Here is a 24,113-nt window from a genome sequence, read left to right on the forward strand (position 1 = left end):
TCTTTTCCTTTTTGTGATACCTGAATACCACTATCTGCATTACTTTGAGAAGATTCTCCTGATCTCAATTTGCCTGTCCATGGCGAAGAATGTGAACCACTTCTAGAGGACGCTCCAGGTCCACTAATATATTGTGACGGCTGCTGTGAATTCTGTGCAGCATTACCATTTTGGTCATCTACATTATCAATCACATTTACCGGTTTATACCAGCTACTCATCTCATCAAAAACAACATCTCTGTTCACTGTAAACTTACGAGTAGAAGGGTTATAGCATCTATACCCTTTTTGCTACAAAGAGTAACCAATAAAGATACACTTCTCAGCTTTTGGATCCAACTTGGATCTCAACTCATCTGGCACATGAACATAGGCAATGCAACCAAAAATCTTCAAATGAGAAATATCTGGTTTCCTACCAGTATACCTCTCCTCTGGAGTCATCCCATGTATTGCTGCAGTGGGAGTCCTATTCATTATGTAGACTGTTGTAGCAACTGCCTCAGCCCACTAAAAATCTGGCAAGTCTTTTTCGTTGAGTATGGCACGAGATACCTCTCCAATATGCCTGTTTTTCCTTTCTGCAATTCCATTTTGTTGTGGGGTATGACTGCATGAATATTGCTGCTTTATGCCATGCTCATGCAGGAACCTTGCAAACTCATTTGAGAGGTACTCTCCCCCTCCATCTGACCTTAGGCATTTTATTTGCAGGCCTGTTTCTTTTTCAACCATAGCTTTAAGAGTTTTGAAATGCCCAAAAACTTCACTTTTCTTTTTCATAAAATACACCCAAACTTTTCTGCTATAGTCATCAATAAAAGTGATAAAATAATGACAGCCTCCAAGAGATGCAGCTTTAGTAGTCCACACATCAGAGTGGATTAATTCCAATGGCTTCTTACTCTCTTGAACATGTATAGGAAATGGTTTCCTTGCCTGTTTTCCAAATTGACAGGCTTCACATACCTTATGCATTTCTGCAACCTTGAATTTAGGCAATCCTGCAACAATATTTTGGACCTGCATTGATTTAAGTCGCTGTATACTAACATGACCAATGCGTTATGCCATATATCAATATCTGCAACTACACCGGTCCCATGTGCAAACATTGCTACACTCAATTCAGGCATGTCAGCATCCAATGTAAACATTTTGCCCTTCTTCTTTCCTTTTGCTATCAAGCGACCTTTATTTTTCATATCCTCAACAAAGCATCCATGAGGATTAAATCTGACCTGCAAGCCCTGCTCAACCATTTGACCAACAGAAACCAGATCCTTGGTGATATTCGGGACATGAAATACATCGGACAGGTATTTCCTTTTCCCATCCTGCATAGACAAAGGAATTTCTCCAATCTACACAATAGGATGTGCAGTATCATCACCAGTCTCCACAAATCCTGGTTTTTTCATTTTCCTTACATCCTCCATCCATTCTGCATGACCTGTCATGTGGTTTGATGCACCTGAGTCAACATATCATACATCATTGCTTTCTCCTGTACTTGTCACAGAATTGTTCATGTGCTGCACCATAAACAAATGCTCATTTCTGTCATCACCCTCTCTACTAGAAGATGCATAATTCCCTTGTTGCAATTTTCCATTCATGATATCATTCTGCTTTTTATAGCAGTCTTTAGCCATATGACCCATTTTACCACAGTAGTAGCATTCAACATTACTGTTTGCATTTTGGCCTCTTTGCCATCCACCACGACCTCTTTGGCTCCCCCTGCCTCTAGAGTTACCACGTCCTCCTCCATAGGACTGGTTTTCTTGAGTTTGCTGCATATTCTGATTTCTACCACGGCCTCCAGATCGGCCTCCTCTACCTCGGCCTCTACCTCTTCCAGCATTTGAGTAGAAGACAGCTTCTTTTGAAGTTCCTCCTGAAGAAGATGCACCACCATTTCTCTGCTCCTCAGAAATTAGAAGAGCAATCAACTCCTCAAAATCAGGAAATCTTTCACGGACGAAAATGGATGTTCGAAACTGTGCATAATCCTTTCCTAGACCATTCAAGGTCACAGAAACTAAATCATCATCTTCCACTGGCGACCCAATGGAAGCAAGTGCATCTGCAATCTTCTTCACCTTCATGTGGTAGTCATTGATGCTCATATTTTCTCTTTGCACATTGTGCAACTCTTGCTTGAGCTGCATTTTCTTGGCTTGTGTATTTGTGCTATACATTTTTGACAAAGTATCCCATGCCTCCTTTGGTGTACTTGCATCCTGAATATGCACAATCATAGAATCTGAAATACTGATAGACAGCCACTACATAACTTTCCTGGCTCTCTCATGCCATGCTTTAAATGCCTGCATTTGCTGTTGATTGGGAACATCAGGAAGAACTGGTTCTTCTTCATTTCCTGTAACGAATTCCCAATATCCTTTTCCCATAAGGAAATTTGTCATTCTAAACTTCCATGCTTGGAAGTTTTTCTTGTCAAGCTTTTCAGTGACAATTTGTGAAAGAGAATCAGACGCCATTACAGAACACTGCAAAAAATTATGTCACTGCAAAGAACACAGCTTCAGCGTCACAAGGGCAAATCTGCAAAACTAACAAAAGTGGTATTTGACCACACAGTCACTTCCTAGTGACGATTTTGCATCAATAGGCAACAAGGATGATTCTGTAACTCCCAATGTCTCTGCACATAGGCATACGATGCAATTTCTACAGTAACTTTTCACCGACTTGTAGAACAGTGGTCGCACAGCATAAAACTGGGCCTTTTCCTGAGTGCGTGTAGAAAACTTCCGCCTCCAAAACAGGCCCTGAAATAGCCTCAAATCAAAAAAACAGAGCAACCTAGGGCTAAATCCCTATCCCGTAGCATATACTGCCCTCTTGCTACACCGTGAAGGGCGTCTCAATCTGAGACAATGCACTCTTGCACTTTCCGGCTGTGCTACCTACGGAGACTTGCTCCCAAAACAGAAAAATGAAAGCAACACTGGTCCTCTTACCAGAACACTGCGAACTTGGCTTGCTTTCTTGAGCTCCTTACCTCGAACAAGGCTTTGATACCATGTCAAGATTGTGGGAGAGAAGGAAGGAGTCTCACTTGTAGCTTTCTTGCTTGCATAATGGGGGAATACACACACAGGTGGAGGCTGAAAATAGTTTTCCTCTTCTTAGTTGTGTAAGCCAAAAAGAACTCAAGTACATAGAAATAGAAGAACCCTATATATGGGTCTCAAACCAAACTCAACTAACTAAGGTGGCATACTAACTAAGCCACGAACTAGAGTAGATAAGGATAACTGTCATCTAACTAGAGTACCAACCGCATCTGCAAACTGACAAGTCGGTGACATAAATGCACAACGGTCACCCTGGCATATCACGAGTGGAGCTCGATATCTCAACAAAGGTACACCAAAGACACACTTCCGTGGGTTAAAAGCGATACAAAATTGTCTGTAGCGCTCAAATCACTTTCTCAAAATAATCAACATCTTTTCCCTTATAGTGGCTGCCCCCAGGTCATTAATAAATGTCAAGAATCGTGTGGTGGGGGGAGTTGCTCAAGATGCTGTGCCGAACACACACAGAATGCACAAGGAGAAGCTCACTCAAGAGACAAGAAGAGAGATGGAGGCCAAAACGTTTTCTTGCTGGTTTCTTCTTCTTCTTCCACACTCTTTGCAATGTACACAAAGTATAGATAAGATACAACATAAAAGAAAAGTGGCCTACTAAGTCAAACAATGCATAACCAACTACACTAGTCGACTGGCGCTATAACTATGCCAGCTGTAAATAGGTGTAACAACCTGAATATAATAAGTAATGAGTCAGTGGCCATGTGAGAGTCATAATGACCACCGACGTGCTAAGTGTAGAAGTGTGGACCCATCTAACCAGGCGGTCCATCATCCATGTCCACATGTGTTGAGCTTGCCATCTCAACACTCCCCCTCAAGCTCAACTGCATCTCTGCAACTCCAAGTAAGCTTCGAAACTTTTGAAGCTTCTCTATACCCAATGCCTTCATGAAGATATCAGCTATCCGATCCTGTGTGCTGACATACATCAAGTCAATCTCACCTGCTAGTACCTTCTCTCTCACAAAGTGGTAGTGTACCTCAATATGTTTTGTCCTAGCATGGAACACAGGGTTCCTAGCCAACTGTATACTACTCATGTTGTCACAATAAATGACAACTGGACCTTCCACCTGCACATCCAAATCAGCCAATAACTTTTGCAGCCATACTACCTCACATGCTGCAACAGCAGCACCTCTATACTCAGCCTCTGTACTTGACAAAGCAACTATAGATTGCTTTTTGCTGCTCCAAGCAACTACTGCACTACCAAGAGAGAACATGTATCCACTGGTAGATCTTCTATCAGACATACTACCAGCCCAATCTGCATCTGTGTATCCAAACACCTGTATCTCTGTACCTGCCTCATAGAAAAGTCCATAATGTAATGTGGACTTCACATATCTCAATATGCGTCTGACTGCATCCAAATGTGGCTTTCTAGGTACTTGCATAAACTGACTCACAAGACCAACAGCGTAGCTCAAGTCTGGCCTTGTAATGGTCATGTAGATCAAACTCCCCACTATCCTCCTAAACATAGTAGGGTCTTCTATCTCATCCCCAACATCAGCACTCAACTTTACATTCTGCTCCAACGGAACTGAAAGTGGTTTGCATACTGTCATACCAAACTTGGACAACATATCCAAGCCATACTGTCTTTGGAACAGCCATATACCATCATCACATTTGATCACCTCAATGCCAAGGAAGTACCTTAGTTCACCTAAATCCTCCATCTCAAACTTCATCTTTAAACAACCCTTGACTTCAGCAATCCCACTATCACTATCACCTATAATAATCAAGTCATCCACATAGATGACTATGATGACCAAACCTGCATCTCCCTTTCTCACATAAAGTGAGTGATCAGCATCAGAAATATAAAAGCCAATATTAACAAGATACTCTCTGATCTTGTCAGACCATGCTCTAGGTGCTTGCTTGAGCCCATAGAGCGCCTTCTTCAACCTACACACATACATGGGATGCTCTAAATCTTCATAACCTGCTGGTTGATCCATATACACTTCTTCCTGCAAATCACCATGTAAGAAGGCATTCTTCACATCCATTTGCTGCAACCTCCAACCTTTGGCTGCTGCCAAAGCAATCACACATCTGACAGTTGTCATCCTAGCAACTGGACTGAAGGTTTCATCATAATCTATGCCATATGTCTGAGCATAGCCTTTTGCAACCAGCCTAGCTTTGTACCTGCTAATAGAACCATCTGCATTGTGCTTAATCTTATAAACCCACTTACATCTAATAGCTTTCTTTCCCTTTGGCAATGATACTAGATCCCAAGTCTTATTGGCCTCTAATGCAGCCATCTCCTCATCCATTGCTGCATCCCAATGAGCATGACCAACAGCCTCCTCAAAACATGTAAGCTCAACATCCTCAACTAGTTTCACCATATAAGCATAATGGTGAGATGCATAACCTTCAAAACCAAATCTTTTAATAGGGTATCTCACCCTGTTAGACCTGCGTACCACTGGATCAGTCAATGGAGTCTTTGCATTAACGCGTGCTCTCTGCACACCTGGAGTCCTCATTGAAGGAATGCCAAGCTCATCATCCAAGCTCTCTGAGCCACTGGAGTCTCCATCAAGAACTGCATCAATGCCTTCTGACACTTTACTCTTTCCTTTGTCTTTACCTGTAGTGCTACTAGATGCACCTGAAGATGTAGAGCTACTCCTTAGTCTCCCAGACCAAGGACTACCAGATGATGTCTTTGGTCCACTAAGAGTTCCTGATTCTTGCTTTTCAGCTTGCACATGAGTATCATGATCATCATCATCATCCAATGCATCACCACTAGATGCATATCAACTGCTCATTTCATCAAAGATGACATCCACGCTCACTCTGAACTTACATGTGACAGGGTTGTAACAGCGATACCCTTTCTGCTCTAAAGAGTATCCAATAAAGACACACTTTTCAGCCTTTGGATCCAGTTTCTTTCGCAACTCATCTGGCACATGAACATACGCAATGCAGCCAAACACTTTCAAGTGTGAAACATCAGGCTTCTTACCTGTAAAACATTCTTCGGGGGTCATACCATGAACTGCAGCTGTGGGAGTTCTGTTCATAATATAAACAGCAGTATGAACAGCCTCACACCAAAAATGCTTAGGCATATTCTTTTCAGCCATCAAGGCACATGCAACTTCTGCAATATGCCTGTTTTTCCTTTCTGCAACCCCATTTTGCTGTGGGGTATACCTGCATGTGAACTGTCTCTTTATCCCATGAGACCTTAGAAAATCACTGAACTCATTTGAGAGGTACTCTCCCCCTCCATCTGACCTCAAGCACTTTACTTTCAAGCCTGTTTCTCTTTCAACTGCAGCCTTGAAAGTTCTAAAGTGCTCAAAAGCTTCACTCTTTTCCTTCATAAAATATACCCACAGCTTTCTAGAACAATCATCAATGAATGTGACAAAGTATGAACTCCCTCCAAGAGATACATTTTGTATAGGCCCCCAAATGTCTGTATGCACAACATCAAGGATATTTCTGCTTGCATCTCTGTCATGTGAAAAGGGTTGTCTTGCCTACTTACCAAACTGACATGCTTCACATACCTTCTGAAATTCTGCAGCTCTAAATGTAGGCAAACCTGTAACCAACCCTTTTGACTGCATTAATTTCAGCCTCTGTACATTTGCATGTCCAATGCGTTTGTGCCAAATTTCAATGTCTGCAACAACATCTTTTCCTTTGGCATACATAGCAGCATTCATAGTAGGAATTCCAGCATCCAGAGTAAACATACGTCCAACTCTACTTCCCTTTGCTACCAACCTACACTTGTCATTGAAGTCTTCTACAAAGCAGCCCTTTGCATTAAATCTGACTTGTAGCCCTTGCTCTACCATTTGACCGACTGACACCAAGTTCTTTGTAATAGATGGCACATGTAATACATCTAAAAGACTCTTTGTCTTACCATCATGCAAGGACAAGGGAACTTTTCCAATGTGTGAAATTGGGTGGCATGAGTCATCACCCGTCTGCACATAACCTGCATTCTGCAAATCCTGCATCTCTCCAAACCATTCTGCATGGCTAGTCATATGATTGGATGCACCTGAATCAACATACCAAACATCTTCATGTGTTCCCTTTCCTGTAACAGCATTCAGCATATGCTGCATAACGAACAAACGTTCATTTTTGTCCTCATTCTGTCGTGAAGTCGATGCATAGTTTCCGCTGCAACTTACCACTGCGGATATCATCTTTCTTAGCATAATATTGGGCTGCAATATGACCTATTTTGCCACAGTAGTGGCACACAATACCAGAGTTATTAGAACCTCTGCTCTGCCATCCACCTCTTCCTCTAAAGCTCCCCCTGCCTCTAAAGTTACCAAGACCTCCTGAAACTTGCATATCGCCAAATTGTTGATTCAATCTATTTTGCTGGTTATCACTACCACGTCCTGTACCACGGCCTCTTGAAGAGAACCTACCACGTCCCCTTCCTGAACTGGAGTAGAAAGCCTGGACCTGTTCACCACTTCTTTCAGATGTCTCACTCTGCATGTTGATTTCTTCAGTGATCATTAGAGAGACCAACTCATCGAAATCTGGAAATGGCTTTCTGACATATACGAAAGTTACAAAAGACTTCCAAGCCTTTTCATTGTTAAGTCCACCCAAGGTAGACGACACCAAATCATCATCATCGGGCATTGCATCAATCGCTGCCAATGCATCTGCAATGCTCCTTACCTTCAATGCATACTCATTGATAGACATCTTCCCTTTCTTCAATGTATTCAACTCTTGCTTGAGTTGAATCTTTCGTGCCTTTGTATTTACAGAAAACATACTTTCAAGTATGGTCCAAGCTGTATATGCATTCTCTGCATTTCTAATGTGTCCCAGCATATTATTGTCAATTACTGCAGACAACCAATACATGACCTTCTTGTCTTTTGCATTCCATTCCTTTCGTGCCTTTGTCTCTTCTGCAGTTGGAGGATCACTCACCTCCGGCTCCTTTTCTTCTCCTGAAACGAACTCGTAGAGACCTTTTCCAATAAGGAAGTTCGTGACACGAAACTTCCATGATGGGTAGTTGTTCTTATCGAGCTTCTCAATGATGGGGCTTCCACTATTCTCTGCCATTATCATAAAACTAATACCAAACAGCAAGTAAATCTTCTGCAACCCTTGACCTGTAGTGCATAGCAATACACCAGACAGCCTTTTTCACTGTCTGCTCAACAATACATGCAATCTGCAACCAGTTTGCAGATAAACCTTGTGTTTACTCACTGGTAAACACCTTTGAACTTACAGATCTGAAATCTGTAACCTGCACACCCACGTTCGATCAATACAGTCGAAGTCACAGTGTACCCTGAAACTGTTGTCCGCAACCTTGCGGCTCTAAAACGGGCCCTGAAACGCCCTCAAATGCCCAAAATAACTGCGGGTAAGCCCTACAGGGCTTAACTGCAGAATATACAGCGCTCTTCGTGCACATCAAATCTCACTGCAATCTGAGATTTTTGCTCTGCCCTACTTCCGGTGCCTCCACAGGCACTATCCAAGAGAAGGAGTGGAAGAATGGGAGAGATTCTTACCCGTAGCTTGCTTGCTCGAACCTTGCTTCTTCTCTTTCACTTCAGCCTTTGAAATCAGCCTCTCTCAGTGGCGCGGCTCTGATACCATGTCAAGAATCGCATGGTGGGGGGAGTTGCTCAAGATGCTGCGCGGAACACACACAGAATGCACAAGGAGAAGCTCACTCAAGAGACAAGAAGAGAGATGGAGGCCAAAACGTTTTCTTGCTGGTTTCTTCTTCTTCTTCCACACTCTTTGCAATGTACACAAAGTATAGATAAGATACAACATAAAAGAAAAGTGGCCTACTAAGTCAAACAATGCATAACCGACTATACTAGTCGACTGGCGCTATAACTATGCCAGCTGTAAATAGGTGTAACAACCTGAATATAATAAGTAATGAGTCAGTGGCCATGTGAGAGTCATAATGACCACCGACGTGCTAAGTGTAGAAGTGTGGACCCATCTAACCAGGCGGTCCATCATCCATGTCCACATGTGTTGAGCTTGCCATCTCAACAATAAATACTTTCAACTCATCTGGGGAGATGTCACCAAAGGTCTTGTCTGCTGTTCGTTGCCACGATCCAAGTGGATTGCACAAACCAAAGGCCATCACATGGTATGCAAAAGTACAAAAGACAGTAATAAAAGTTGTTTTCAACTTATCCTCTTCTGCAATTGCCATCTGGTTGTATCCTGCAAAGCAATCCATAAACGAATATATCTTCCTACCCGCTAATTGATCCAAAATCTGGTCAATAAACGGCAATGGGTAGTAATCCTTAACTGTCTGCTTATTTAGCTCTCTAAAATCCACACATAATCGGATCTGGTTATTTTTCTTCTTCCTGATAACAACGGGTGAACACCATTCTGTGTGTTGTACATGGAAGATTAACCCAGCTTTCCTTAACTTCTGTAACTCTTCAAATAGCCCGTCCCTTAATTCAAAAGGCATACGCCTTACCTTCTGACGCACAGGACGACTGCCATCTTTTACAGGAATAGTATGAATAGCTAGGCTGGGAGGAATATCTCTCAGCTCATCATAACTCCAAGCAAAGATATTGCGGAATTCTTGAATCAAGGACACATAGTCCTCCCTTTTTGTTGAACTGAGCATGGAACCTAATTTAATTGGCTGTGAATCATTCGACGTGCCAAGGTCTAACTCAATCACATCCGCGTCTCTTATCCTATCTTGCGGCTCTATCGGCTCATTTAGAGTTATCTGATAGATATCCTCTGTAGTGGACCCCTCTTTAGATTCATCACTGGATGATGTCTCACTACCAGATGGATCATCTGCTATCTCTAATTCAGTAGAAGATAAAGGAGCTCTCTCACTTTGAGGAGACTCAGAATAATCATCAACTATTACTCGATTAGCACCTCTACCTAGAACCACTCGACCAGCGGGTATATCGACTTGACAATCTGTTTTTAAGATCCAAGGCCTACCTAGCAAAACCCAATAGCTAGGACGTCCTGCAAATCTTATCACCCTAAAGTCCAAGAAACATTCTACACACTTGCAACTGTAACATGGACCTTAGTAACGCAACCTTCTGGTTGTCTTAGACTATCATCAGCCATTCTCAGAAGGGTGGAGCTGTCTTTCTAGATGCCTAGACCCAGTTTCTCCATCAACTCTGAACTCATGATATTGACAGAGGATCTAGTGTCTACAATAGCATGTTCCACTAATATTCCATCTACATAAGCTGGAACCCTAGGGCAGTTCTTTTCAGCATGGTCGAACCAATCTTCCCCTACTCGTGCTATGCCCAGGGGTTCCACAATATACCTGATACGCAGGATCTTCTTAAATTCCTTGCATACTCTTAGAGATAATTTGATCAATTGCAAGAGGTTCACATTTGGTTTAACTTCACAAAGAGAACTCGCTAAATCAAAGTCATGATAAGTAGCCAAAGCTCTCTTTTCTCACCAAACCATCCTCTCTTTCGGTCTTTGGACCGGTTTTGATGCTTCTTTCTTGGCTCTTGCCTTCTTTCTGGGCACCTCCTCATCCTTTTTAGGGTCGCCTTTCCTGTCAACCGGCCTTAGCGGTCCCCCTTCTATGCTAGAATTCTGGACTTGTGTCCCCTTATCCCCTTGTTTAGGGTTTGTCTCAACCAGTTTTGTATTATCTTTGTCAACCTCTTTAGCCTTTTGGCCCCTTGTCACGGCTCTCAAGTTAGAGGTTTCAGCATCATGGACTCGTACAGCCTCAATAAGGCTGACTTCGTTGCCTTGTGGCAACTCTTCTATATTTGTTTTTCCCCTCTACAATATTTGCCTAGGTGCATCATTCTGTTGCAAGCTATTTCCTTGTGCTCTATGATTCACTGGGCCCGATTGTTTACTCCCTTGTTGGAGAGAACTAATCTTACTCCAACAGGTTGCAGCTAGATGGCTCGACTTCCCACAAATGTCACATTTCACATTTTGACAATTTCTGGGGAAGTGCTATCCACCACACCATTTACAATTGAATCTAGAGGGTCCACCCTCTTCAGGGCGTCGAATCCCTATCAGATTTTGTTACTTCTTTAAGAAATTAACATCGACAGCTATTTGTCGATAATGTTCGGAAATCATATTGGTATAATGCTTCATCATGTCCTTAACTTCGCCAAGGACATTAGATGCACTCGACTCATAGCCTCGATCGTCAACTCATCGTTCCATTGGCCTAACAATCTGATTTGGCATTGGCTTTTGACCCACAGGAACAACATTAGAATTCAAAACTTGGCCTCCAACATTTGATGGAGCCAACTGACTTGCCATAGGCATAGTCACACTGGGAGGAGCTGGCAATAAAGGTACATTCTGAACCACACTCCCTCTCCCATTAGGATTAGTCATAGGCATCCCTTGACTTCCATTCGTCAATGCTGGATTGCCGCCAGGTACTAAACCCCCATTAACATTCATTCGAGAGGAGTAGGCCGTTTGTAATTGTGCTGCTACTCCCTCTACCCGCGTAATAGTGGTGTCTATGTCTGCTAAGGCCACACTACTCAATTTTTCTTGGATATTAAAGTCCAACCCATGCAAAAAGTATTGCAGTTGGGCAGCTGGTGGAATGGGAATGTAAGTTTGCAACTTACGGAATACTTCCTTCAACTTCTTAGCATATGCGTTCACATACTCGTGAGGATCTTGGCGCGTTATATTCAAGATCCGCAACCAATATTGGCCACCTCTTTCAGGGGCATATTCCGCTCAGAAAGCTGCATAGAAGTGATCAATGGTGGTTATGGTTCGAGAATCTATGCTGTGATACCATACCACAACCCTTCCTTTTAACGTCATATTAAAGAACATCATGAGATGTCCCTCGTCTTGGATGCGATAATTGAACATCAATCTCTGCATCCTCTTCTGCTAACCCATTAAAAATGGGCAAGGGAACTCCTAAGGCTGGTAAATCCGGCGTCCCTACAGGAATCGCAATAGGCTATGCCATGGTGAAAATCGGATTAGTAATAGGAGCTTGAACGGGTGAATTCACCCCCCCACTTGAAGTGGGTAAACTTGGTGGAGAAGAGGAAGAAATCACGCTCCCCCCTGCACCTAATGGAATACGTGGAGCAGTTAAGTGACTAAGACCACTGCTTCGTATTCATACTGGACTACTCCTTTGAGGACAATAACGGCTTACGATCTCTAACCGCCGTCTAGCCCTCTCAGTATGTTCGACTTTTTGGATTTCGGCTTGACGGTCCTTATCAGAGGACATAAACCAACTTTCTTTTTGTCCCTAGAAACCCTAGATCCGAAAACCACCACTTATAAGTGGCTCCTGGAAAACTACCACTGATGGGACCTAAAACGGACCGGCACTAGCTATAGCACTAGCCGGACCTCATGCTCATGACACACAAACACCCTCACGGCCTCGCGGACCAGGAGCACCAATCAAATGCTGAAGGACAAACTGCCCTAAAGCTTAATTCATGCGTTTATAGTTCATAGTCCAACGTTTCCCTAAAACTCCTCAGAGGGAGATCCCAAAGTACTTAGACATAACGCCTCGAACACACACACATAGGAGGCACTCCACCGACTAATAGTGGGAGCCCCACTGCAGCTCTCCTACATCTCAGGGATTGGCCCTTTGATGCGCTACTAAACATATAACACATACGAACACAAACTCCTCTCTTTTATATTTCTCGTATTTCTAGGAGATATACCATGCTTCCTCACTTCACAGTCCCTTAGGAAACCGACCCTCTACCCTATGGCAAGGGATAACCTCACACTCTCAATCGTGGGTCAAAGTCCTAAGAAAACAATTGCTCTGCAGTCCAAGAGATTTTCCTTCGATACCATGAACCATGCATAGTGCATAATGTGAATGGTTTAGTGCACAAACAATAGAAAATCAGCATTGTGCATCATGCACAACAAATCTTTTCATGATTTCCATGCTAACGTTTATGTATTGAAACGAGGAGAGACACTGAGCCTTACGCTCATGCTGCCTTTTCCTTCATTTTAAAACACATCCTATAGCCATGATGCAACACATAAATCAGATTTAAGAGTGTACTTTGACTCTCAAACTCCCCTCTCACCCTACCGTTTAATGTTTTGCAATCGTTGATAGGTATAAGAGTCATTTTATGTGTATTTCTTTGTAGAGAAAGCAATAAATACATACAAAAGCATAGAAATGAGGATAAACCGAGGCTAACCTCGTGCTCTACCTTCATTATACATTGCACAAACACTTATGTGATTTTTTAGAATTTTCTTTTTATCGTTTGCTAATTTTCTCCCATTTAAAACTAATTTTTCACATTTTTGGTATTTTTCTCTATTATTTTCAATAAAAAATAACTAGAAATTGAAATTTATTATGGGCTATGGCCCTTAGGTTCTTTGATAGCAAAATTTCAGGTTTTATTGATGTTATATCTCATGTTTCCCCTTTATTTTGCAAAAAACCCCCATTTTGCCTCTTAAACACGTGTTTTATGGATTTTATACCATTAATTTCAGTCATAATACTTATGATTTTTTGATTTTCTAAGCATAAACTGATCAAAATCATAGTGAACAACAACATAATGCATAATCAGCCCATGGGAACAAATATTCATGAAGCAAATTGCATGAAACATCAATTCCCTTTGTAAAAATAAAATTACCGTTCTTTGCGGGTTGCGGATTTTTATTTGCCATGTCTCGGGACTAGCCATTAATGTCCATGATAGTCCGGAATCAGCAATCTACCCTCCTCTTGCATCATGGAGCAATCTCATCTCGATTGGACAAGCATCCGTCGATCCTTCTTCTTCCCACATGAATCTGCCTCTAGAAGAGAGAGAGGGAGGAGAGAGAAAGACTAGAATCAGAGATTTCCATCTAGGCCACCATTGCGCGAGCGAAGGGCGGCAAAATGATTAGCAGACAGAGGGGAAGCAAGGGCCAATGTCAATTGTAGTGGTTGCTCACAGGCAGGAGATTGCCCCATCAAGATGTAGGCGCAAATTTCGGCGCCATTCTGTCGCGTTTCTTCATCCTCTCTCTCTCCATGATTTCATGCTAAGTTAAATGTTGGCATAAAATGCCCCTAGCCCCCAAAGGTCACCACTCATTTGGCCAAACTTTTGTCCACCTCTTCAAATCTTGACCGGTTTCTTGGCCATTTCCCCGTCCGGACTCCGAATTGAGCTCTGAAAAATCCTGGGCGTCCGGCTCAACATCCCGCATTGGCCGGTAACTCTTGACAACCCGCATGGCAGTCTAAAAAATTATCAAAAATCTCCAAGTGTCGCTCGGGCGCCTTTAAAGCACTTTGACACTTAAAATCGTCCTAGATCAAGCCGCCACCTTCGGCGTTGAATATTTTTCCCTTGAGATTCATAATTTTTAGCTATTTTTAAGCACTTCTCGGCATCAAAATTCTGCACTCATTGGCGACCATGGGATAGGGTGACTCAGCTCGTCGAATCCCATGGTAGATCTGCACAAAACAACTAAAGAAAGCATCAAGCTGATACAAAGTAGATACATACTAAACACAGCACAATGCTCACCCTACCTCCTGACAAAACCAAGGCATGACATCCACAAGGAGTAGGCCTAGCATAATCTGATAAAAGGTCCGAAGCTAGTCACTAACCAACTGCTCCAACACGGCCAAACTAAAAAGAACGATCAAAGAGGTTGCCCTAAGTGGTGGTCTGAACTACCTTCCTAACTAAGGACAACACAACCAGGAGCTCCTACTAGGCGAGGACTCCTATAGCCTGATCAAGAACTATTTTCTTTTAACACGCGTCTTTTTTTAGGGTTTTGTTCCATACTTGGGCATGTAAAAAGGAGGGAGCTGAGCGTAGTGACCCAAGGAGAACAGGGCATCGGCCTCAGGTCCTGTCTCGGTACCCAAGAACCTACCAAGCCCTCACAAGGCGACACTTAATCCTTTTCTGACGCTCACTTTTATTTTCGCTCCAACCTTCCTTAATTTCTTCTTTTTCCAGCATGATGCCACCCTTAGGAAGACAAGGCATTGGCCCTGGGCCTGACTCGTCCCCAGGAACCTACCAGGCCTTCGCAAGGCAATGATCAACTGCGTATAAATTTTCCTTTCTTTTCTTTTCTATTATAGGGGTTAGAACCCCTTTTTACATACATGTGTATATATTTATTGTCTTTTCAGATATTTAGGGTTTCTTTTCCTTTATCATCATTATTTTTCTTCTGGCAGGCTTCTTTAACTGCCTCACAACTAACAAGAACTCCTAGAACGTCTGCCTAGCTCTATCACGTACCAACTCTATCACTTACCAACTCGAGGGGACTGCCAAAATGAGTGATAATGTTCTCGTACATGAACAGGGCTACGCTGTTACCATCGTCTCACTTCAGGGCTTTAGCTTCACACCACTTTGTGACATAATCCGTACATACTAAGATGTATCTATTCTGTCTCCGTCTGGTAGGTGGATCAATGGGACCCACAAAATCAATCCCCCACTTCTCGAATGGCTTTAGGGAAAGAATAGGTTGTAGTGGCATGGCACTTGTTTTGGTGGTTTTCCCATTCGCTGACAAGTATCACATCTCTTACAGTAGTCATGTGCATCCTTGTGGAGGGTCAGCTACCAGTATCCCTCCAATAGAGCCTTCCTGGCTGTCTCTTCTCCTGCGAAGTGTCCACCACATGGTTCGTCATGGCATGCTTTCAATACTATGCCAATTTCATCCCCTGCAACACATCTTCGCAGCACTTCATCTTTGCCTCTCTTGTACAATGTATCGTCTAGCAAGGTGTAGGGGGCTAATTCTAATAGAAGCTTCTTCTTCTCACGGCTTGAGATGCTAGGAGGATACTGTTGAGTTGCCAAGAGGTTGGCTATGTCTATATACCAGGGAGTAACTGTTTCAACTAGAAACAAGGATGTATCAGAAAGGTCTGGATCATCCTGTTCCTCTTCTGCAGTTTGAGGAATCCATGATAGATGATCGGCTAGGACATGGGAACGACAAGTCTTAGTGACCACTTCAGAATTGAACTCCTGGAATTGGAGCAACCATCTCATTAGTCGTCCTTTAACATCTGCTTTGTTCATCAGGGAGGACATGGCTTCATGATCCACGTAGAACTTGAAATGTGTTGACAGTAGATAGTGTCTAAACTTCTCTAGTGCAAACACCATTGCCAAGCACTCAAGCTCTGTCACTGTATAGTTCCATTCCCTAATAGTGACCTTTCTACTTGCATAATATATTGGTTGATCTAATTTAGAGGGGCCCTTTTGACATAGGACAGCACCTAGCCCTTCAACTGATGCATCTGTGTGCACATGAAACTCCTTCGTCCAATCAGGAGGCTGTAAGATAGGTGCTTGGATAAGGCATTGTTTTAGGGTATTAAAGGCTTCTTCACAGTCATCAGTCCAAAGGAAATCCGCATCATTCCTTAGGAGCTTGTGCATAGGGGATGCCTTGGTTGCAAAATGTGCAATGAATCTTATGTAGTAGCCCACATGGCCAAGAAATCCCCTCAATTGCTTGAGGTTTGTTGGTGTTGCGAAGGCAGCAATCTTCTCAATCTTCACCGGGTCTATTGCAATCCCTTGTGTAGAGACAATATGGCCTAAAAGAACTCCTGATGAGACGCCAAAGACACATTTGTCGGGGTTGAGAGAAATCCCATACTCTCGGCATCTATCAAAACATTGCTCTAGGTGTCCCCAGTGCTCACGGATCAAGCTCCCTACACAAAAGTCATCAAGATACACCTCAATGAAATCATGAAGATGATTCTGGAAGGCAACCATCATTACTCGTTGGAAGGTAGCAGGAGCATTACAGAGCGCAAATGGCATCACTCTATAGGCATAGGTCCCCCATTCTGTGGTGAAGGTTGTTTTGGATTGGTCCTCTTCTGTGATTTGGACTTGGTTATATCCACTGAATCCATCCAAGAGGGAATACAGTTCATGGCCTGCCACTGTGTTCAATAGTTGGTCTATAAAAGGGATAGGAAAATGATCCTTCTTCGTCTTTAAATTGAGCTTTCGAAAGTCTACACATATTCGAAGTTTTTCATTCTTCTTGGGTACAACCACAATGGGAAAAACCCATTCACTATTAGCCACGGGATAAATGAACTCGGCTTCAAGAAGTTTCAATAATTCTGCCTTCACCAGAGAAGAATAATTAGGATTCATATGCCTCTGTCTTTGCCTTACAAGTTTGGCATCGGGCTCTAGGTCAATATGATGTTGGCATACTGTGGAATCAATCCCCTTTAGGTCTTTATATGACCAAGCAAACATGTCTAAGTTCTCCTTGAGTAGGTCTCACAGGACCACTAATTCTTCTTCTAAAAGATTGAGACCCACTTTTAGGTGACGTTCAGTACCGTTAGTATCCAGGAATGTCACTTGTCTTTTACCTTCCACTTCACGGATGAATGTCCCATGGATTGCTTTTGGATAGAGGTCTAACTCTTTCAAGAGAGTAGGGTCATCGTCTGATGTTCCATTAGAACCAGTGTCCTCCTTCTGAACATATGACTCATTTGTATGTTGAGGGTGCTGGAAGAGTAGCTTTGTTTGCTTCTGTGTGAGTGGTGATTTCTTCTGGACTTAGGGATTCATTTTCAGAGGATGTGTCTAGGAATTTCACATAGCACACGGACCTTCTAGAAGCCAAGGCTTTGATAGCTCTGGCTTCTATTGACAACGGGTATCATCATCATCTTTTCTCTAGAATGAATAGTCAGGGCGAGAGGAGCCACTAGTGAACTTAATTTTTATGCCTTTGATCCATTGCTTATGCAGATTTTGCATACTTTGTGGTCCATTGGCCAACCCAAATGGAACATGGTCATTCTCTCCAACATCCTGAGATCCTCGGCCTTTGAGGTCTCTACAAGGACATCAAAAAGATCATCCGCTATCAGAGGAAATTCTTCATCTGCACTTTCATAACCTACTTCTTTTTCTTCGTCATCATTTTCATCCTCTTCCTCTGGAGCCTCTGTCTCTACTTCTGTAGAAGCTCTGCAGGAGAAGAACAAATCTTCTGCCTTTGCATCTGCTTCTGCTTCTATCTCAGGCTCTATCTCTGTCACTGTCTCTATTACTGTCTCTGGGGCTGCCATGTAACAGGGAGAACAGTACATCCATGCTTCTATTTCACTGTCAGAGGTAATTTCAAAAGTCAATTCTAGTTGAGGTAGGAGGTATTCTCCCATGGACAAAGACTTTGCTTCCCTTAGTAGTTGGCTTACAGAGCCCTCTGTTAGGGACTGTGCCTCTATTTTCTTGGGAAAGATCTATTTAACAGCCTCTTCGTCTCCTAATGTACCATCTGTTACCTCATTGGAGGAGTTAGTTATGACTTCGATGGATGTGGATCCATTGCCTTTTTGTGATCCATACAACTTCAACACCACTTTGTTGGGTCCTCTGCCTAGGGTTAGGGTTCCTTTGAACCAGTCCCCGTCCTGGCTCTTGCTTCAAAAAGCCAAGGTCTTCCCAACAGCAGAGGGTATGAGGTCCCATAAGAATTTGGTTTGACCATCAAATATGTCAGCCAATAGTCTCTCCCTGCAAGGGTTGTTTTGACGCATGAGAGGATGCCCAACGGTTTAATTTTGCTTTGGTCTACCAATCTGATAAGCCACTGTGTAGGTTGAATTCCTTACAAACCTAGGTCCTTCATTGTCACATCCGTCATTATGTTTACTGATGAGCCTCCATCAATTAATGCATCTGAAATAAAGCATCCTTCTATCCATATGCTAATCTCTGGGGTTTCAGGATCTAGGAAGGCGTTAGCCACATCTACTTCCTTTACAGACTATGGGCTCTGTTGGACTTTATTATTGTTGGGGAAGAAATCCTTAGTCTGCGTCTTCTTGTCAAGATGCTTTTGAAATTTCTTTCGGCAGCTGGGAGATAGCATTAGCAACTGCCGGAATGTTAAGTTTGGTTTAAAAGTGTCTAGGTCTTTTACCAAGTCATATTCTTTGATAGGATCCACAGGCTTCTCCAGCCTGCTGGAAAATGGGGCTACACCCGTTTTCATCTTTCCTTTTTCTTCTAACAATGTCAGCATCGGCACTTCTTCTGTTTCTCGAGGTTCTTCTGCATTGTTTATCTCCTAGACCTCTGGTCCTGTTTCTGGGAATGTCTCTGTGAATCTCTATGGTACTACAATGCTCTGTACTGCACTGTTCTATCTTGTACTACTCTGTCCCTCTATTGACAGGTTGAACTTCACAGTCTTGGCAGGAGAATTATTTTCGTTCTAAGCAACTGGTTCCTTCTTCTTGGTGTGCGTGACATGGTTAACTTCCAACTCTACCAAATTGGAGGCAAGCTCTTGTGCCTTCTATTGGCTATTAGTGGCATTGGCCTTGACAGGGGCGGACTTGGACAGTACTTTGCAGTGTGGCCTTCTCCTTTGCATCAGCTGCATAAGGGCTTGTAATTCACAGATCGTCTAGGGTTTGGACAATTTGGGAAGATATGACCCTTTTCTCCACACCTATAACATTCCACCTCTGATCTTTGACCACCGCCAGACTGTCGTCCTCTGTAACTTTGAGAGGGAAACCTCCTTGGACCAAAATTAGGACCAAACTCCCTAGGCTTTGGTCCAATATCCAGTGTTGTCATTTTGGATTCTAGTAAGTTGAATCTTGCATTTTCATCCTTCTGTCTTCGTTCCCGCATCTCTTTCAGAGAGCAAATATCCTCTATATGGTTCTTTCACAAACAATAGGAACAGAAAGCTCCAAGAATGGTTGGTTTTCGGGTACATTCAATGGCTAAATGTCTCGCTTGATGACACTTTCTGTACCATGTATTAGAGCGCATCACATCTCTTCCAGCTCCCGTAGGAGTGGATATGTTGGCGGTATTCACCTTCAGTGTCTGTAGCTGCTTTGTAATCACATCCATAAGCTCTTTCTTGATACTTGCAACTGAGTTGGATAAGTAGTCCTTCAGATTTTCACCTCCTGAAGTACTTGTAGTAGGGTTTTGGGAAGCTTTTGTAATTACTACATACACTGGTTGGGTCGACCCAGAGGGTCCTCTGTTCTAGTTTTGATTCAGAGCTCCTGTTGAGACTTGGGGTTGTTGATTCAAGTTGGTAGGGTTGTTGATTCCAGTTGGTAGGGTTTCACTATTGTTGAGTTGCCATTGGAGGAACTGTTTGAGGCCACGTTGTGGTTGAACCATCATTTGAGGCACTATCGTCTGTGGTGACCACAATGGATTAGGTGCACTATACTGCGGCATTGTTTGCATCTAGGAATAGGGGTAGGAAACTGTCCCTGGGACTGCATTTGGTGGGTATACCATTCATGGCATGGGAGAAGGTAAGACTCCTCGTCCTGGAGTCTTTGACAACCTTGCTTCAACTTCGTCAAACAATCTTGCATCTTCCATTGCAGCCCTTGCAGATTGATTGGTCTTCTCAATTCCACGAACTTGCGAACTTCTAGTTGTAGGCCTCTAAGAAACACTCCTTTCTGAATACCTTGACATATGATTTTTTATGCCGAGAAGTGCTTAAAAATAGCCAAAAATTACGAATATCAGGGAAAAATAGACTTCGTTGAAGGCAACAGTGGCAATCCCTAAAGCGCTAGTGCTAATTTTCATGGAAAATCAAATGGTGGCGGATGGCCAAGCTGGATTTTTCCTAGATGCACAATGGCATCAGGAATCCAACGCAAGTCTCAGATCTCAATTCCGAGGTCGTTTGATCCCCCATTTAATCCTCACAAGGTTCAGGGTTGTGAAGCGGCTACTGGATCTAGAAGCTGAGAAGAGCGTGATGGGGCCCAGCTTTGTAGATTTCGATGCCACAGAACCACCCGTCCAGACGGATCTCGAATCCGATGTCGTTTGCCCCTCCAAAAGCAAAAAACCACTTGCCAAACTTGTGAAAGAAAAGGGCGGCATGAACTAGATAATTTGATTAAGAGCTTAAAATCTCTTAACAAAGATCTTAACAACCCAAGAAGCCACGAAATGAAATGTTGGGGGGGGGGGGGGGGGCGGATGTTAGTTTTTTGCGCCCCATTTCTCATCATTTTTTGATCGTGGAGGCAGGAGGAATCCTCGTGGACCTGAGATGCTTCTATCCTTCACCCTCCATCGCCATAAACAGATCAAGGAATGATGCACTGAGCAAAGAGATAAAAAACTAGTCTTTCTCTCTTCTTCCTCTCTCTCTTGCATAGAGGCAATTCATGTGCAAGAAATCAAGAAGAAGAAGGGCTGAAGAATACTTGTCCGGATTGCTTCAAGATGAAGAGGAGGCTGAGAAAAGAGGTTCAACATTGAAGAATGGTTACTGGTCGGTCTGTGGGCTACCCAGAATAATTATTAGAAAACCCGCAGCATGCAAGACACGTGGCATGCTCTAATTTTATGAAGAAATTTGCTTGTCTTTGTTGTTTCATGGTCCAAATGTTGTTCATATGTGATGAATTTTTGTTTGATTCTTGTTTCAATCATGTTTGAGGGTTGTAACTATAGAATTTTAGAACCCGTAATGATTTAGAGTCGTTATTAATTCTTTAAAACCCGCAAAATGTCATTTTTAATGGAAATGAGTGGTTTTTTCGATTTTGAGTTGGGCAAAAGGAATGGAAATGGAATAAACTTAGAGAAAATGTTAAGTTTCAATCAAAATAATAAGCCAACACAAATAAATCATAAAATACCTATTTTCCATGAATAATAAATAGCAAAAAATAGCAAAAAATAGAAAAAATTGGGGTTTTCGTACTCAAAAAATATAAAAAAATAAGATTTATGTGCGTGAATGTTTGGCGAGGTTAAAGCATGAGGTCAAGCCTTAGTTTGGCCTTGTCCTTTGTGTTATAGTACGTGTTTATTGTTTTTTACATACAAAAATGACACAAAACAACCATTTACACCTATGCAATACAGTAACACCTAATGGTAAGGGGGGATGAAGTTTGTGCGACGATCTAATTGTTGAAAAGATACAAATTCTGGTTTTCCTATTTATGCATAGCATTTAGGGATCCTTCCATAATTAAAAATAGGCGACTAGTATCACAGAAGTTTCGGTGCTAGTCCCTAAAGCAGCGCAACACGTAACGCTTAGTTAAAATTCATGAAAGGGCTATTTTTCGCACCTCACATGGCTGGTTTTTTAATCATAAAATGGTTGTGCACAATCGTCATACACCTTGCATCAAGCATGTCACGTGGGATCTCCTGGAATGCATTGCAATTGATTGATAAACTTTGACCAATGCTGAGAGCACAAGAAACCTAAGTCATCGGTTAGACGAGTGCTTCCGTTGGGAAAATTTTTGTGAGGCAAATCAAAATCTGGTGGAACGCCGAATTATGAAAGAGTGGAGTTTGTGCGAATGTTATATGTGTTAGCAACACATCTTGGGGCCAATCCCCGAGGTGTAGGAGAGTCGCAGTGGAGCCGCGACAATCAACCAAGAGGTACTTCCCTATGTGTGTATTACGAGGTATTATGCCTATATATTATGGGATCTCCCTTTGAGGAGAAGGGAAGATGAACGTTGGACTGCATATTGGATACAAACGCAAAATCGTCATAAGCATTTTGTGCAAAGTGAGTTTTAGATGCTCCTGGCCCGCGAGGCCGTGTGGTAGGGTTGTTTGTTGTATGCATGAGGTCCAGCTAGTGCCATAGCCAATGCAAGACCATTTTAGGTCCCATCAGTGGTGCGTCTACCGGGAGCCGCCAACAAGTGGTGGTTCTCGAATCTAGGGTTTTTAGGGATGAAATAGTTGGTTTATGTCCTCTGACAAGGACCATCAAGTTGAAATACAAAAAGTAGAACATGCTGAGAGGACTAGATGGCGGTTGGAGATTGTAAGACATTATTCTCCTCAAAGGAGCAGCCCGTTACACATAAGTGGCAGTGGTTCTAGTAACCTAGGTGTTACGAGTAGCTCTTCAAGTGCAAGTGGAAGTCTTGGTACTTCCCTATTTCTAGTTAATCAACCCACAACAAGTGGGGATGTAGTGTTGCCTACACAAACTCCTGTTGTCAATCCATTGTAGCCATGGCACAACCTATCGCAATTCCAGCAGGTACACCGGATTTACTGGCATTAGGAGCACCGTTGCCCATTTTCCATGGGTTAGTAGAAGAAGATGGAGAACTCCACATTAAGGAGTTTCAAACGCTCATGTTCAACTATTGAATCCAAGACGAAGGACACCTAATGATGTTCTTCAACATGACGTTAAAAGGAAGAGCGGCAATGTGGTATCACAGTCTAGAAGCCAGAACCATAACTAGTAGTGCCCAATTCTTTACGGCTTTCCGTAGGGAGATTGCCCTTGAGAAGGGTGGACAATATTGGTTGTGCGTGCTAAACGTAACACGCTAAGAGCCAAGAGCCAATTCTTTACGGCTTTCCGTAGGGAGATTGCCCTTGAGAAGGGTGGACAATATTGGTTGTGTGTGCTAAACGTAACACGCCAAGAGCCAAATGAGAATGTCCAAGCATATGCCAAGAAACTAAAGCAAGTTCTTCACAAACTTAACGCTTATATTCTCATTCCAGTGGCTGCACAGTTGCAATATTTACTACATAGATTGGATTTTAATATCCAGGTGCAGCTGAGTAGTGTTGCTTTGGCCAATATTGATACTGCCATTACCCAAGCAGAAGGAGTAGAGTCGCGCTTGCAAGCGGCTTATGCAGCAAGGATAAATTGGAATGGTAATAATTTGGCCTTGACCAATGGGAGTCAATGGGACCCCATGTTAAATATGAGTGGCAGAGGGAGTATTATGCCGAATCTGCCTATGTTACCAGCTCCTCCTAGCATGATATGCAGATGGCTAGTCAGGCGGCCTCGCTAAATAGTGGTGGAAACCAAACAATGAATCCTAATG

Source organism: Lygodium microphyllum, chromosome 10 (assembly GCF_053477565.2).
Source record: "Lygodium microphyllum isolate KBCC chromosome 10, Lygodium_microphyllum_v1.1.10, whole genome shotgun sequence".
Classification (NCBI taxonomy): Eukaryota; Viridiplantae; Streptophyta; class Polypodiopsida; order Schizaeales; family Lygodiaceae; genus Lygodium; species Lygodium microphyllum.